The following is a 17,626-nucleotide window of genomic DNA, read 5'->3' as shown; positions in this document are numbered from 1 at the left end:
GTAACCGTAGTTGGTCTAACTTCACCTATCCTCAACTTTCTAAATATAGACATGGGCATCAAGTTGATGCTTCCACCCAAATCACATAATTCCTTACCACAATAGGTTGCTCCAATGTTACAAGGTATGGTAAAACATCCAGGGTCCTTCATATTTGGGGGTAGTTTATTTTGAAGTTATGCATTGCATTCCATCGTCAGGGCTATCGTCTTAAATTCTCAAAGTCTTCGTTTTGTGGATAGCATATCCTTCATGAATTTAACCCAGTTTGGCATCTGTTCAAGAGCTTATACCAACAGAATGTTGGTATGAATTTGCTTGGGTACATCTAGGAATTTCTTAAATTGGACTTCCTACTTCTGCTTCTGAAGTCTTTGAGGGTAAGGTGGTGGAGGATTCTTAACTTAAACTGAATGATTCATATTTTGTGGCAATTTTGTATCTAACAAAGTTGTTAGTTTATTGAAATTGATTGGTTCAAAAGTTGCCTTATCGGGTTTTGCAGATTCTGGTTATGGTGAAGCTGGAATTTCAACACTTTGTTGAACTTCCACTTTATCTCGAGCATCAGCTTGCTCTTCTTCAACTTCAACAATATTGGGCTCTATCATCTTTCCACTCCTTAATGTCAATGCTTTACAATGCTCTTTCCCTGGATTTCTTGGGTTCTCCAGATCATTAGGCAAAACACCTTATGGTTAGTTCCTAAGTTCAGTTGCAAGTTGTTCCATTTGGTTTTCCAAGATTTTTAGTGTCTGTTCCATTTGGTTTTCCAGGTTTTTCAATGTGGTTGTTTGGCTTTGGATTAAGGCATCATTTTTTACTATGTATGCTTTTAACAGGTTTTCTAAGCCGTTGGAAGGTCCAGCTTGAAGTTGTTTCTAAACTTGTTGGGTAAATATAGGTGGCTGGGTCGGTCTAGGTTGTGCATAAGTGTTACTGGGTCCAACCCATTGGTTACTCTAAGAGAAATTAGGGTGGTTTCACTAAGATTGGTTATGAAAATTAGATTGTAGTCCTTGCCTTCCTCGGTTATGGTTCTGGTTACCCATGTAATACGTGGATTCTGGGTTTGATGGGATTCTTCAAATAAGTGTCATTCCCCCCAATAAACACAGGCTACATTTTCAAATTCATTCGGTGGCTAAGTTGCAAAATTATGAAACCCATTAGTAGTAAAGTTTTGAAGTATTGAGGATATCGAGGATACCTGAGATGCAAGTGAAGTGAGAGCATCCACTTCATGTGCTCTAGTGACTTGCCTTCCTGACACTACTCGATTGGTTAGCCATTGATAATTGTTGATGGAAATCCTCTTGATGATTTCATAAGCCTCGTTATAAGACTTAGAGAGGAGAACACCATTAGCAAAAGCGTCCACTACCATCTCATGTGAGCAATGAGACTGCTATGGAACATCTCTAATTGGATGCAATGAGGGATTCCATGATGAGGGCATCTTTGTAATAGTTCTTTAAACATTTTCCACGCTTCATACAAGGACTCATCATCCATTTGTTGGAAGGTAGTGATCTCATTCCTCAACTTATCATTCTTACTAGGTCGGAAGTGCTTCATAAGGAATCGTTCTGCTAACTCTTGACATATGGTAATGGAATTTGGTGCCAATGAGTTCATTCAAGCTCGACCTCTGTCTCTTAGTGAATATAGGAATGGCTTTAATCGTAATGAATCTTCTGGTACTCTGACTAATTTGAAAGAATCGCTCACCCCCATATACAATCTTAAGTGAAGGTGAGGATCTTCAGTAGCCATTCTACTGAATTGGCCCACTGTCTGAAGCATCTAGAACATGATTGGCTTTAGCTCGATTTGTTGTACCTCGATTTTGGGTCTCCTAATACCTGGATGAAGCTCATGAAACACTAGCACAGCATACTGTCTCAGAGCTTTATCTCTATCATCAGCAATAAATATAGGATTTTGAGCATGATTTACTCGATTTCCTTGATTCTAGTCTTCAAACTTCATCTCTTTGGTCCTTCTCTGAACTACTTGTCTTCTTCTTTCAATTAGTACTCATAAACACCTAAAAAATTCATAGGAAAACAATGGAATTATAATTAAACAGAAAAATAAACCAAAATGCAAAATTAACAATTTCATAACCCCGACAATGGCGCCAAAAACTTTGAACAATGGAAATGTGCAAGTGTACACAATCGCAAAGTGACAAGTAAATGTCGAGTTATTGTATCCACAGGGACTGTGATGGGAAAATATGTTTTGAAGAAGTGATTTAAAAACTAAAAATTAATTAAGTAATAAAAATAAAAAGTAAAAATTCCAATGCACGATTTCAAAAAGATGAGTTTCAATCAATATGACATAATTGTGTTAGATCGATTACATTCCTTAACTAAGAATTACTAAACCCATGTTCATGTTGTTACGACAACTTGGTAATTTGTTAACTACTGCACATACATACTTACTAAATTAACCAATCTCTTAACCATTTCTCAATGCCAATTCAAATAATTAATCAATCTTCATAAGCACATATAAGATTAAGTGAGGTAAAAATATATTTCTATATTGAAACAATTTAATCAGAATAATCTTACAAGTTATGCAAGGTTAATGTACCGTTTAATATCATCGCTAATTTAACCCTCATATGCCTTAGAAGATTAAACATGCACCAATTAAATATTTTGTCAATTAATTACAATTTCAATATGTTTAATAATAAATTCATTCGTTGCCTTAGATTTTATAATTCAAGTATAACATAAATATGATTTTAATTAATTGAACAACTTACCAAGTCATATAACAACACAAACATGATTTTAATAATTTAAGTGGACAAAATGCAATCAATCTAACACATTAAATTTCATCCATTTTAATAAGAACAAGAGCAACAATACAAAATTTTTTCATATTGATGATCACAACATAAACAAGAAATTTAAAGAGAAGGGAACTAGGAAGCAAATCTAGAATTTCTCTGAAGCCAAACTAGTACGCTCCTCTTCTTCTCTGCTAGTTTTGTAGAACTGAGGCCTCCATGAAAAATTGAATGCTGCTATTCCAAGGTGGATGAGAGACCTTTTTCAAGAGGAAAATCGACAAGGGAGTGAACAAGAAAAAAGGAAAGAAAAGAAGGGAATGGAAGAGAGAAAGTGAGTGTGAGAGAGAGAGAGAGAGAGAGAGAGAGGGAGAAAGAGAGTGTGAGAGAGAGATGTGTGGGAATGAATGGTGTGTTGAATAAGAAGATAATAGGGGTATTTATAGGTGTGAATGGCTACTAAAAGTAGTAAATAAATTTCAGCCATTCACTCTCCTTTGGCCGGCCACACATGGTGCAAAGTTTGAATGTTTGAACTTTGCTATATTTAGCTTGGGGCAAAAAGATAAGGGCACGAAAAGTGGAGGGTTTTGAATAAAATTTAGGAGAAGCTCAAGGACTACGTTGCAAGTAGAAAAATCAGCTAAAATAAGCTGATTGGATCAGCTGTAAGGACAGTGTTGGGCTATCAGTTTGCTTGGTGGATTAGTCTTCTATATTTAACATACTAGGTCACTTTCTCCTTCAAGCTTGATATTAATTTTTAATCCAATTAATTTTGGATAAAAAATAAATATAAATTAAATAAAATAATAATTATTTGGACTTTCCTTGGCTGGAAAAATAATCAGACTTGCTCTTGGTGCACTTGATGCAAAAATTACCCCAACAGTTTAAGCCTTCGAGTTGTCTACCGAGCCAATTTTTTACCTTTTGTGCAAAACTGTCGAAAATAAACCAAATTTGTGAAAACTTATTATAAAAATAATTAAAATTCAAAATGTTAATGATTTAAGTGCAAATTAATTATTTTATAATTAAATTATGAATTTCGACAGAAATATTACGAAACTACTTGCATTAGAGCCCAAAAGGTGCTTGAAAAAGTCTATATATTTTTGTGTTTCCACACCCTTGCTTACCTGGCAAACTCACTACACCAACTGTATACTTTAGAAACTACTTCTTGACTCACCTATTATACTTGATATTACATTCCTCTCTTAACCACCAGTGAACTAAACTAGCAGATACCCCTTAATGGATTAAGGTAGCATTTCTATTCCCTCTACCTTGATAAGATCACATATATGCCCAAATCACTCTCTTTATCACAAATTGGAAGTTTCCATTATTAGTAATCTTACCCATGTTCTTAGATACTTTTACCACCTATTCTCATATTCATAGTTTGGCGGATTCTCTTACCATACTGATTACCTGCATTCCTAGATGCGCCATACTCATCCAACCGTTTTGCTCTCCGCACAAGTCTTACCACGATCTCTCATTTTCCTTGCCTAGTCAGCTTCCTGGTTCATCATCTTGGCAAACTTTATCTAATGCCATAACCAAGCTATGGTCTTATGCAATGTCTTCCATGTTTTACATCCTGGCAGCCTTCACATGTTTATTGGTTGTCATAGTTGAGCTATGGTCTTACACCTTGTAACCCCATGATTAACATCCTGATAAACTCTATTGGTTGTCATAACCGAGCTATGATCTTACACCTTGAACCTCTTTTGAGGTTTCACCCCATAGGACCTGTATACCATTGCCACAGTGTCACCCCACAGAGCCTGTAGACCGCCGTCGTGGTGTTGCTATAGAGAACTTATAAACCATAGTCGTAGTGTCGCCCTGAAAGACAGGTCAATAACCGTCATCACAGTTTCATTCTAGTGTGTCATTAGCTAACCATTCCTCGATGTCATCTAACTCTCTTGAATTCCCTTGAACATGCATTTCTTACAAAAAAATAATACACAATTTACAAACACCCAGTACGTCAATTATCCAAACATCGTGGGGTAACCACTTGACAATCAGCAAGCATTCATACAAATAGTTACATACTTTGACAAGGTTATGCATCCATAGTGTACCCATTCATCACTTTTATACACAATCATGGTCTAGGACACAATTCAAAATAAACATAAAGGTAATTCAATCAAATACACAATATCATTTATCACCTAAAAGTAAAGTATTGAAACTTACCTTGCTTCCTTAAAACTAGTCAGCTTAGCTTGTCCAACATCCAGGGCCTCCTTCATCTTAAAGCTATGCATGATAATCATTCATCAATTAATTCGAAGGTATTCAACCTTAAACCCAAAACCCAATTTAGATAAATTTGTTAACAGTTCTAGCACTCCTTTTCTCAAAATCTCTAACACAGATAGGTTGAAAAGCTTAGCAAATAGGATTGGGGATCAATTTTCCTTCCTTTAGATCATCCATGATTCACCTATATATAGAACTTTCATACACAGTCTCCCAATCTCTTTTAACCAACCCAATCTCTTTTAACCAATCACCGAAAATCATTATGTCTCCCTCTATAGAACCAGTCAATTCCATTCTAACCAAACCATGATTAGAACTTAATTATTTGCCCAATAGACAGAAAATGTTCTGAAAATTCCTAGTAGAGTCTTCCAACTTACCTGGCCTTCAATTTGGTCCCAAAATTCTTTTAAATTTGATTTCTTAAAGATATTCGGGTGTGACATGAGTTATGTATGATAATGTTATGTTGTTAGGTTTGATGTCCTAAGATTTTGTTATAACAACATTTAAGTTAAATTTTATATAATATATATTTTAAGTCCTGTAGTGAAAATATAGTTGAAAATTTTATCAAACATTTTCAGAACAATTTTATAGCTTGAAAAATATTTTTTAAGGATTTTTTAAGTGTTTTTAGGCTAGGTACAACACCTTGGCCAAAAGGTACGGTACATAGAAGTCAATTTGCAAAAAGGCACAGAGCTACAACACCTTTCTCCATAGGTACAACACCCTTCGACCCAAGTACCTCACCTTATTCATGGGGTACCTCACCCTTTTTCAAGAGGTACTGCACCCTTCTAGCTGAGGTGCAATACCTGTGGCTCAACGGTTAAATTTTGTAGAAAGGTATCACACCCCAAAGGCTAGGTACTACACACCAAAGCTATACAAGTGTTTTTAAACTTGAAATTATCATTTTCAATGGTTATAATTCAACCTTAATGGTAATAAATGTTCAAAACTCATTCCTTGGTATAAATACAAGTCAAAGACACATCAAGACACAAGAGATGAACATCCAAGAATAGGAATCAAGAGAAAAGCCTCCAATTCTTTATTTCTTCATTTTCTCTTGTATATATCTCTTAGGTTCTTATTCTTTGATCTTTTTATCATCCTCATTTTCATTCTTTGAGAGAGCTTAACACTTGCAACCATACACCTTTGAAAGTTCTCTATTGTTTACATCTTTTATTTGTGCTTGTAAAGGCTACTTGAGGTTTTTCAAGTATAAAACCTTTAGTGATTTATAGAAGATTATAGTTGAGCCTTGTAAAAGCTAGAGGATTATAGTTTAGCCAAAAAAAGTAGGAAAGGTTAGAGTTAAGCCATAAAAACTAGAGGGATGGTTCTATCTCGTAGCCTTATGAAAAAGGTAAGGATTGTAAAGGTATATCTTTTCCTTGAAATGTAATAATTCAAGTATAGTAAATTGGGAGATCCTTGGTTAAGTTATTCCAAGGTAGTGGTGGTACATAATTAGGTCGAACCACTATAAATTGAATTACCCAAGCTTTTCTCCCATTTCCTTATCATTTAGAAAAAAATTTTTAAAAAATTTAAAACACTAATTCACCCCCTTCTGGTATTTTCTGGCATGACAATTGGTATCAGAGTTTGATCTCCATCAAAGATTGAACCACCAGGAGAAGTGATTCAAAGCAAAAAAATATCAAGTTTAGATGGCTACTGAATCTAAGTCAGCAATTATGAATGAAGGTCATTCCATAATGTGTCCTCCATTGCTTAATGGTCTCAACCACTCCTAATGAAAAGTGTGGATGAAATTTTTTGTCCAAGCATTCAATTATGTTTATTGGAGGATCATTACAAGAGGTCCCTTAGAGGTACCCAAGTGTTGGAAAAAATCTGGTTTGAAAATAGTTCTCTTGCATAACAGAAAATTAAAATTTTGAAAATTGACCCGGTTTGTGATATTTATAGCAATAAACCTTGAACCAAAACCATACTTATGTTCTTAGATAAATGGATCCTTGACATTTTTTTACTTTCAACCAAACAATCTTCTCTGCTATTTTCGTACCATGAACTACTTAAGTGTGGGCTCAAACCAATCAAATCAAAACATAGAACTAAAAGCTCTATTTAATTTCGGGGAGAAAACAAGAATTCTCTCTTCAAAATAAAAACCAACAAAATTTTTATTCCGAAAATGAATATATAATAGTTTAGAATAAATTCTCCCTTTTTTTGGCAGAGTAACAATATGTTCAATTTGTGTAAATAGCTCTACCGGTGTCATCTAATTATAGGGAGAGAAGGTAATTCCCTTGTTGGATTGTAGATGTTTATTTTAAATAGAAGAACAACATCCAAGTCCAAATAGGAGAGGAAGAGAGGCTAATAAGGTGTGCTTCCCCTCATATTTATTATGATAGGGATCTAAACCACTCATTGTATTGGGCCCAATTATATGTGTTTTCTAAACTTTTAACCCATCACTTTATAATTTAATCCAACCCAATACATATGTTTCTATTTTCCAATTAAATAATTTTCTCATCCCAATTGTACGAGTGGTAAAATTATGATGATTTTACCTCTAGTAAAATTTTCCATAAAATATATTCAATATTTCACAACTCAACTTGTCCCCTATGATTGAATGATTTATTTTCATTTTCAGGCTTTAAAATTGTTCAAAAATATAAACTTTTTCTTCCAGTCATTTTTGAGTAATCCATATATATTTGCAAATTGATCATTTCTCATTTTTATTTCCATTTCCATTTTTGAGAAACCCACATTAATTTCTAAAATGATTTCATTTCTTCATTTCGGAGAAAACCATAATCATTTTTTTGAATGTATCTGATTTCTCTATTTTATTCATTCCGTTCATTTTGATTCAATATGCAATTCATTTCTGATTTCAACAAGCTAACGGAGGGACCGATTGGACATATGTAATTAAGGCTTAAATGATTTATAATTAAGTTTCGACTTTTCACCTATTAATTATAAACTCATTTAGTCACAAAGTCATTCCACTATTGTATCATGATTGTGCTCTCCCTAACGACATACCATTACAAAAACAACTATTCAGTGCTCATCTAGTGACCTTGCCATAAGTGTGTTACCCTCATAGTATATCATTGATCTCTTTAGGATAATATTCCTTCTCCCAATATAATCATATTTTATCTCATGCTAACCATTACATCTTCCTTCATAAAATGTCAATCACTATCAAATAATGATCAAGTCATCCATCACAAAGATGAATGATCCATGGCCACGTTTACTTTTCATCAAATGTCTATGAAAGGATATCATTTATCCATGTCTAGACCTATGAATTCCACTCTAGTGAATGGCGCCACATATTACAGAAGTCTAACACGCAATGCACCAACTTTCAGTTCCTTATCTATTCAAACTCAAGATTTTACTTACATCAAAGTGTATGAGTCTCGCATACATAGCCCGCTATCCACTCGGGATTTGGTTATGCCACACTATTGTAACAGCCCGTTTTTAGTGAAATTGGAATAGTAGTTTTGGGACCACAAATTTGAAGTCAAAAAATTTATTTTATTATTATTTTATGGTCTACAGCATGATAGAAATATTGTATAATTTTTTTTAAAGAAATTTTACCATTTACATGCTCAATTTGATAAAAAAGACTAAATCGCGTAATATGCAAAAGTTGAGTTCTAATAGCTAAAGGTATTAAATAACTATAGAACTTTAAAGTGGATGATAATGGATGATAATGGCTTGACAATTAGACCAGTTGTATGTTAGTGGATGATAATGGCTTGGCAATTGTGTAATTAGTAATAATTTAAAGGGTTATTAAAGTAAATTAGTAATTAAATGAATAAATAAACAAAACATTAAAGCTTTCATCTTTATTTTCCTTTCTTTAACCGAATTCTCAAATAAAAAGAAGCCATGGATGAAGCTTCATTCGACCACCTTTGTTTCTTTGATTAGGTATGAATTTTTAATCGTTTTTAATGATTTCTATGTTTTCGATATTGTTGTAGCTTAATCTAGCTAGCCCATGGACTAATTTGTGAAACTGTTAAACTATTAGGGTTTTACCATTGATGAATATGCTTGATTTTTAAATTTTGATGATAGAAAATGAAGGGTTGTTGCTAGATAAACAACTTTTGTAAAGGGATTTTTGGTGAAATTATCAATTGGTGGCTAAATTGAAAATGTGATAAATTTATGGTAAAATTTGTGAATTTGTGAAATATGTGGGTTGCTATAAGCATGTATAAAAATCGACTAGGCTTGGGTAGGGGAAAATTGCATGAATTTCATTTTTCGAGCCTAAGGACTAAATTGTAAAGAATTAAAGTATAGGGTCAAGATGGTAATTTTGCCAAAAAAATATGTTGAACTAAATTGAATGATATTTATTAAATTGAGTTAAACTTATCTGTATAAATCTAGTCAGACCTCGTATGGAGTTAGATCGACGCAAAGAGAAAATCTCAGATTAATCGCCTCCTTATTTACGTATACTCGTCGAGGTAAGTTCGTGTAATTAAATTGAGTATTTACATATTTTAATTGAATTATATGTATGTGATTTGTATAATTACCATGTATAAATATCGATTGCATATCCGACGACGTACGACAATTACCGAGCCCCGTTTGAACCTTAGGAATTCGTAGGATACAAATGACATGTCATTAGGTATTACTGATTTCAAGTCATATGAGCTTATCGATTTCAGCTTGTATGAGCTTACCGATTTATAGCTAGTGAGAGCATACCGATTCATAGCTCGTATGAGAATACATGTACAAGAATTGATGGATTACAGTTTAGCACATCATATGTGAGTTATCTCATGTATCCAGTGATATTCTAAATGGTTCAACGGGCAATGTTCTAATATGATATGACACAAGTTCGATACGAACTATTGCAGGTATAGATATGAATTACATGGAAAATGATATTACATGGTATATGGGTATATGAAATGGATGATACATGTATATGGAATTTGATTAATTGTTGAGCTCATCCATGACTTGGTTTATATATGTGTTTACATGACCAACATGGTTGATGTATATTTTCTTAGCCATTTGGCCAATATATGCTGGGATATGCTTTGATTACTTACCTTAAATGCTTACTCTGTGTATTTTCTGTGTTGTATAGTGAATCGGAAGCTCGTTCGAGTTGGAAGCTTGTCGGAGCCATATCACACTATCCATCAGCTCTTTTGGTACTTTTGCTTGGTTTAATTTTGGTTATAATCGCATGTATAGGTTATTTTTGCTAATGTTAGCCTATACGTTTTGGTTGTGGAAATGATTATTTGTTGGTTTGCATTCTGGCCTTGTGTTGGAGAAATTGTATATTTTGATATGTATATAAGTTGGCTTATATGGTTTAGGTATGGCTTGATATGGTGGAATGATGGAAGGTAAAATGGTGGTTTGAATATGCATTTTGTGTAAGCCTTTCATGGTTGTGAATTGGTACTTGTTTGAATGAATTATTTGGTGTTTTTAGCGAACAAGTTATATGTGAATTATATGACCATTTGGAGCTAGTTTTTTTATGTCATATATGGTACATTTTGGTATGTTTTTAAAGGGTAAATCAAGTGGCATAATATGGCTTAATTTTAGTCAAGCCTTTGTTGGTAAATGATCAAATTGTGTTTATATTTGCATATGTTTATGAATTGTCATTTGAGATGCCTAAGGGCATATTGGTTGTATGTGAATATACTACATGTTTAAGGCTTGATTTTTCTTGTTTTGGATGCCTTAATATGGCTTGTTTATATGCACAATGTTGAGTGTAGGTTGATGTCAAATTGAGTGAGAAATATGGCTTGTAAAATGGCCTATTTTCATCCACACGAGCAGACTGTATGTCCCCTATAATTTTCAAAAGGTTGCACACGGCCTAGCACACAGCCTGGCACATGGCTTGGCACACGGCCTAGCACACGACCTAGCACACGGCCTAGCACACGGGCGTGTGAGGTTACTTCGAAGGGTACACGCCCTAGCACATGGGCATGTGACTTGGCCGTGTGACCAAGTCATAGAGTTATAGGGGCACGGACATGGGCTGGGACACAGCCGTGTGTCCTTATTTCAGATTCCCACATGGCCTTAGACACGGACATGTCTCCTAACCGTGTGACTCACACAGTTTGGCCACATGGTCGTGTGATCCCTACAGTGTTAAAAATTTTCAATGTTTTTCGAAAAATTCTCTGAGTTTTTTTATTTAGTCCCGACTTGTTTCTAATGCGTATTTTGGGCCTCGAGGGCTTGTATATGGGACAATAAGAATGATTTTGTTTGGTTTTTTATATGAATATTGATATGTTATGAAATGCTCGAAATTCTGTATGTTTGTACTATAAACTCAGGTAATACTCCGTAACCCTGTTTCGGTGATGGATACAGGTTAGAGGTGTTACAACTATGAACTTCACAGGTGAATAGATGGATTGAAGCTTAGGCAACGTAGATAGATTTAGTTGCTTTAGGATTACGATTGCACTATAGGGTATCATCCTAGTAAAGCCAATGTAATGGCCGATGCACTTACTCAGAGATTGATGTCAGAGTTGAGGGCGTTTTTTTCTCACTTAAGCTTGTTTGATGATAGTGGATTATTGGTCGAGTTGCAAGGTAAGCTGACTGGGGTTGACGAGATTCAGGATAATCCACTTCTGGGTGAGTCTTTGGTTAGTCGAGTTCAGCTAATTAAAGGGGCAAGACTTCAGATTTCTGGTTTAACAGTAAGGGTATTATATGTTTCCAACGTTAGATTTGTATGTTGAGAGATGTGGATTTGAGGCAAAATATTCTGCGAGAAGTGCATATTAGCCATTATGCTATGCATCCCGGTGGTAATAAAATGTATCGTGATCTCTAGGTGCTGTATTGGTGGCCTGATTTGAAACAAGAGGTGACTGATTTTGTGTTTTGATGTTTGACGTGCCAACAGGTTAAGGCTGAGCACCAACTTCCTTCTTGATTGCTTCACCCATTAAGATTCCGTAGTGGAAATGGGAACTGGTAACCATGGACTTCGTTAGTGGGTTGCCTTTGACACCCACTAAGAAGGATTTTGTTTGGGTCATCAAGGATCGATTGACAAAGTCTGCTCACTTTCTTCCTGTTTAGACTGATTATTCTCTGCAAAAGTTAGCAAAATTATACATTTTTGAGATAGTAAGACTTCATAGGATTTATGTATCGATTATATCAGATCGAGACCCTTGGTTTACATCTCTTTTTTGCAAGAAATTGCATGAGGCTCTGGCTACTTGGTTAGACTTCAGTATGCATTCCATGCACGGATTGATAGACAGTCCGGGAGAGTGATACAGGTATTGAAGGATATGTTGCGGAGTTGTGTTATTGATTTTTGATGTAGTTGGAATGAGTTTCTGTCACTAGCTGAATTTTCTTATAATAATATCTTTCAATCCAATATTCAAACGGTGTAACAACCCGGTTTTGACTCTAATTGGACATAGTGGTTTCGGGACCACAAGTCCGAGTCAAAAAAATATTTTAATATTATTTTGTGTGTTTATTATGTGTGAATTTAATTGTGTGAAATTTTCGTGTTTTAATTTTATCCTTTGAGTGTCCGATTAAATAAAAGGATTAAATCGCTTAAAATAAAAATTTAGGGGTTAAATCTAAAAGTACCTAATTGTTGTTGTCTTTTTAAAATAGGAGATTTATGATGCAATTAGACTAAAACATAGATAGTGGGTGGCAAAGGACTAATATAACCTTATTATATATGTTTTGTTTATTAATTATTAAAGGTTATTTTAGTAACTAAAATAAATGATAGTATATGCTAAAAAAAATAATAAAGCCATTTTATCATCTTTTCTAGCCGAATTTGAACAAAAGAAAAAAAAAGGAAGAAAGATAGCTAGGTTCGGCCATTGTTGTGTTTAAATTTAAGGTTAGTTCTTTGTTCAGTTTTTGATAATTTTTACGTTTTTGAGATCGTTGCTTCGAATACTTCAAAACCCATGTATTAATTTTGTGAATTGTTGATGATTTTGAAATGTGCCATTGATGAATGTTTGAGTTTTGTGATGTTAGTTGATGAAATATGAAATATATGTGTTAGATTAACATGTTTTGTCTTTGAATTTTTAGTGAATTTGAGTAATTAGAGTTAAATTGTGAAAATAAATTTTTGAGGGACTAAAATATGAAATAAATGCAATGTGTGGACTTGTATGAGAACCATGAATATTCGGCTCTTGTGTGGTATGGGCAAATTTTGTGTATTTTGTGTTTTGTGCAAAAATGACTAAATTGCAAAAGTGCAAAATGTTGGGGCAAAATGGTGATTTTCCCATTTATGTATTTTTGAACTTAATTGAATGTTTTGATGAATAAAAAGGTTAAATTTGATTATGTTTAGATCAAGAAACGAAGAAAACGAATTTGGATCAGGGAAAAACGAAAGTAATCGAATAGTCGATCGTGTCCGCTGATATCCGAGGTAAATCTGTTAGCAAAAATTCATGTTATCAAATCAATATATATATAAGTATATTTATTTTATAATTAATGAGTTATAATTACAAGTATACAATTTATGTTAGTTGATGTGTGAATTTCATACATATACATGTGATGTTTGAATAGGTATGTAAATAAAAGTAAAAATTTTTGGATCCAATTAAAAGTTCAAATGTTATGGTTGTGTTTATATAATGTGCGAATATATATATGTGTGTAATATATATATATATATGTGGATCGAACAAGTTTGCATATACATGTATGATACTTTATATGGATTTGGGAATGAAATTATGGATGTATATATATTAGATTCGAATATGTATGAGTATACAAATATAAATTCATGCTTTGATTATGAGTACGTAATTATACATGTATATGATAGACTCAAAAATATATATATAAATGTATTCGGTTGAATCATTGAATTTTTAAGTTTGGAATTGGTGAATTGAATCAGGTTATAAACCTAGCAGGCTAAGTGCCGGTGATTTGAATCAGGCTATAAGCCTAGTAGGCTAAGTGTCGGTGATATGAATCAGGTTATAAACCTAGCAGGCTAAGTGCCGGTGATCTGAATCAGGCTATAAGCCTAGCAGGCTAGGTGCCGGTGATCCGAATATGATGAATTAAGTGATTCTAAGCATTTGGTATAAATATAGATATGATTTTATATGAAATGGATGAATGTATGAACATTGTTTCAAGATGTTGATGAGTATATAATTGTTCGAATCTTTGTGATTAGTGAGTATATATATATCTCGGATGTCATGAAAATTGTTGGATATTTATGTGTGCATATTTAGGCATTCGACATAGGTGGATATATATTTGTATGCATTTGGCATAGATAGATATAAGTGTATAGATGTATGCATTCGGCATAGGTGGGTATAAGTGAATATGTGCATTCGGCCTTTATAGTTTATAAGTATAAAAATTATGCTTTTGGTGTATGTAATTGAACAATTATATATATAAATGGATCCAATGAAGTACGAACAACAAGTACTCTAGAAATCTGTATATGCAGATAATGATTATGTTAGTAATTTGATTTTATGCATATAATGTATATACCTTTGTCCGTTTATGTATATTAGTTAAATATACATTCTTTTAGATTTAAACGAAATGACTTAATATAGAAATGTTTGGTTAGTAATTATATTTGATATTTGTGATTTCGATAAATTTACTTAAATAATTATGTGATTCTTTTATATGTATTTTAAATACGCTATAAACTTACTAAGCTATAAAAGCTTACTTTGGTTATCTTTGTCTATCTATTCTTATAGATTTTGGAGACGCGTTACGAGCTCGGGGATCATCAGCATAGTCTATCACACTATTGACCGTCTTTGGTATTTTATATATTTTGAACTCGAACCTATGGCATGTATAGTCTAGTTAATATGTTTAAATATTTTGATATGTGAATATGAGCCATGCGAAAATGGCTTGTCTCTTTTCGTTTTGAATTTGGTATTAACGAATATGTTTTAATGGTCTATTTCCCATGCTTAAATTCGGTTTAGTTAAAAATGGCTTGATCATTATGTTTAAACTTAGTTTTATATATTCTAGGTTGAATGTTCAATGTGATTGATTTAAATGATTCGACCATGGTATAAGTCTATTTGTATAAATGATAATTAGTATGATTGATAATTTGATTATATTTCTTGATTGGTTACATCATGAATAAATTATGAATTAGTTTGTATTAGTAAGTTTGAAACATAGAAAAAATGCTTGTAAGTTTTTATTAAACAATTCGGCTAAAGAGTATGAAAGAACATAATGTATATTTGATCATGATCTAACCTTAATTTGAAGTGGTGTTTATGCTGTAAATTAGTTAAGGGATGAGTTTCGGTTGTGCTATGATATTGAATTGACGGATATGTATGTTTTGTATTAATAATTGGTGTGGATAAAAAAAGTGGTTGTGTTGTTCGGTAATGCCTTGTAATCCTAATACGGCGACGTATACGGGTTAGGGGTGTTACAAATGGCACCATACGAGGATTTATATGGTCGTAAGTGTCGCATTTGATTATGTTGGACCGAGTTGGGTGAGAAGAAGCTTATGGGTTCAGATATGGTTACTAAAACTGGGGATAAGGTCACGTTGATTCGAGATAGACTTAAGGCAACGTCTAATAGACAGAAGTCTTATATGGATCTTAAGAGGAAAGATATAGAGTTTGTTGTGGGAGACTAGGTTTTCCTTAAGGTTAATTCCGTGGAATGAGGTTCTCAGATTTGGATGTAATGGAAAGTTGAGCCCTATGTTCATTAGGCTTTATCAGATTTTGAAACGAGTGGGGCAAGATGTCAATTAGTTAGAGTTTCCTTCAGATTTGGACTGTATACACAATGTTTTCCATGTCTCCATGTTAAGACAATATCGATTTGATCCATCTCACATTGTGCCTATTGAGGAGATTGAGGTGAGGCCATATTTAACTTTTGAGTAAGAGCCTGTACAGATTCTGGACTGAAAGATAAAAGTCTTGAGAAGGAAGAGTGTTCCTCTAGTTAAGGTTTTGTGGCGAAATCATCGTAATAAGGAAGCCACTTGCGAACCAGAAGACTTAATTTGACAGCAATACCCACATCTATTTGAGTCAGGTAATTTTGAGGCTGAAATTTTCTTTTAAGGTGGAAAGAGTTGTTATGCCCCAAAATTTTTAATTTTGAATTGTTAAATCATATCAAGTGAGTTGATTTGGTTTAGTGGTTAACTGTTCTGCTTATGTGCTTAAGGTCCTGTGTTCAAATCTCTTCCCTTGAATTTTTATTATATTTGTTCTAACCTCTATTTTGAACATCTAGCTTATCTATTATTTTTGCTCAATTATTGATAAGAATGAGTCAACTTGTTTAGTGGTAAGGCTTCATCTCACCCAGGGATCTCAAGTTTGAATCCTGTTCGTGTAAAAACATAGTTCTTTTTGCCTTTTCCTAAGTGTGTCGCCAATGTGGTTGAAATTGGGTTGAATTTGAACTCTTTGGAAAATATGATAGGATAACTAACCAGATTTAGTAGGGGGATATGGGTAGTTTTTTTCTGTTTTTGAATTGAAATTATCCTAAAATCTCTGTCAACTGTCATCTCCCCACTCTCTCTCCACTTTTCTAATTTTGTTTTTCACATTGGACTACTATAAAAAATTTTCCTTCTCTTTCTTCCTCTGTTTCTTTTCATTTATCCTTTTTCCATCTCTGTTTTGGTGTTGCGCCACTCGAATTTTGTACCTCGTTTTGATCGGTTGTTAATCCCTTGATATCTGTTTGGGTCCTGTGTGTTTAAAAGTTTCATCGTTGCAGTATCAAAATTATTATGTATGTGAAATCTATTAGTTCATACACTTCACCTTTCCATATTCAATATCAATAGTGAACAGATGATTACTCGTCATATCAACTTGGGAAATAAATTCACCACTTTTATTTTTTAGGGAAAGTGTGTGATCCATCATACTTACTTGATATCATTTTTCTAGAAGTTTTCCTAGGCTGATATTGTTGTTTGTCAAAGTTGGTATGTAATAAACATCTAATATGTACCTCTTCTCTCTGTTCTTTTGTGTAATTATAACTTTTCATTTACCTATGATTGTGGTGTGCAATTCATCTCCAAACATTACTTGTCCGTGAATATTCTCGTCCAACTCTAAAAATAAGTCTTTTGGCCACACATGTGATTACTGACACAATTATCAAGATACCAAATATTTTTATTTGATTTTTCACTTTCTGTATAAGTGATGAATATACTAGATTCCACGTTTTCTTCTTCTTTAGCTATTACTACATAATTTCTCTCCTCCATCTTGGGAGTTGGTCTACAATCATTTTCCTTGCTCTTTACAACTCCATAAACGAAATAGCATTTGATAATATCAAGGAACATGGATTTTATACCATTCCTTTCTTGAAGAAAGCGGTACT

At 33.5% G+C, this 17,626-nt stretch overlaps 1 non-coding gene across 1 annotated transcript; it reads left to right on the top strand.

The window, feature by feature from the left end:
• Positions 1-1,441: 1,441 nt before the first annotated feature.
• LOC121221434 (small nucleolar RNA R71) lies at positions 1,442-1,548 on the top strand. Its single transcript, XR_005918825.1, has one exon. It is a non-coding gene; the product is annotated as a small nucleolar RNA R71 (small nucleolar RNA).
• The last annotated feature ends 16,078 nt before the right edge of the window (positions 1,549-17,626 follow it).

Source organism: Gossypium hirsutum, chromosome D09, assembly GCF_007990345.1.
Source record: "Gossypium hirsutum isolate 1008001.06 chromosome D09, Gossypium_hirsutum_v2.1, whole genome shotgun sequence".
In the NCBI taxonomy this organism is placed as follows: Eukaryota; Viridiplantae; Streptophyta; class Magnoliopsida; order Malvales; family Malvaceae; genus Gossypium; species Gossypium hirsutum.
The sequence above is the reverse complement of the archived record's forward strand: the minus strand, read 5'-3'. Positions and strand labels throughout refer to the sequence as shown.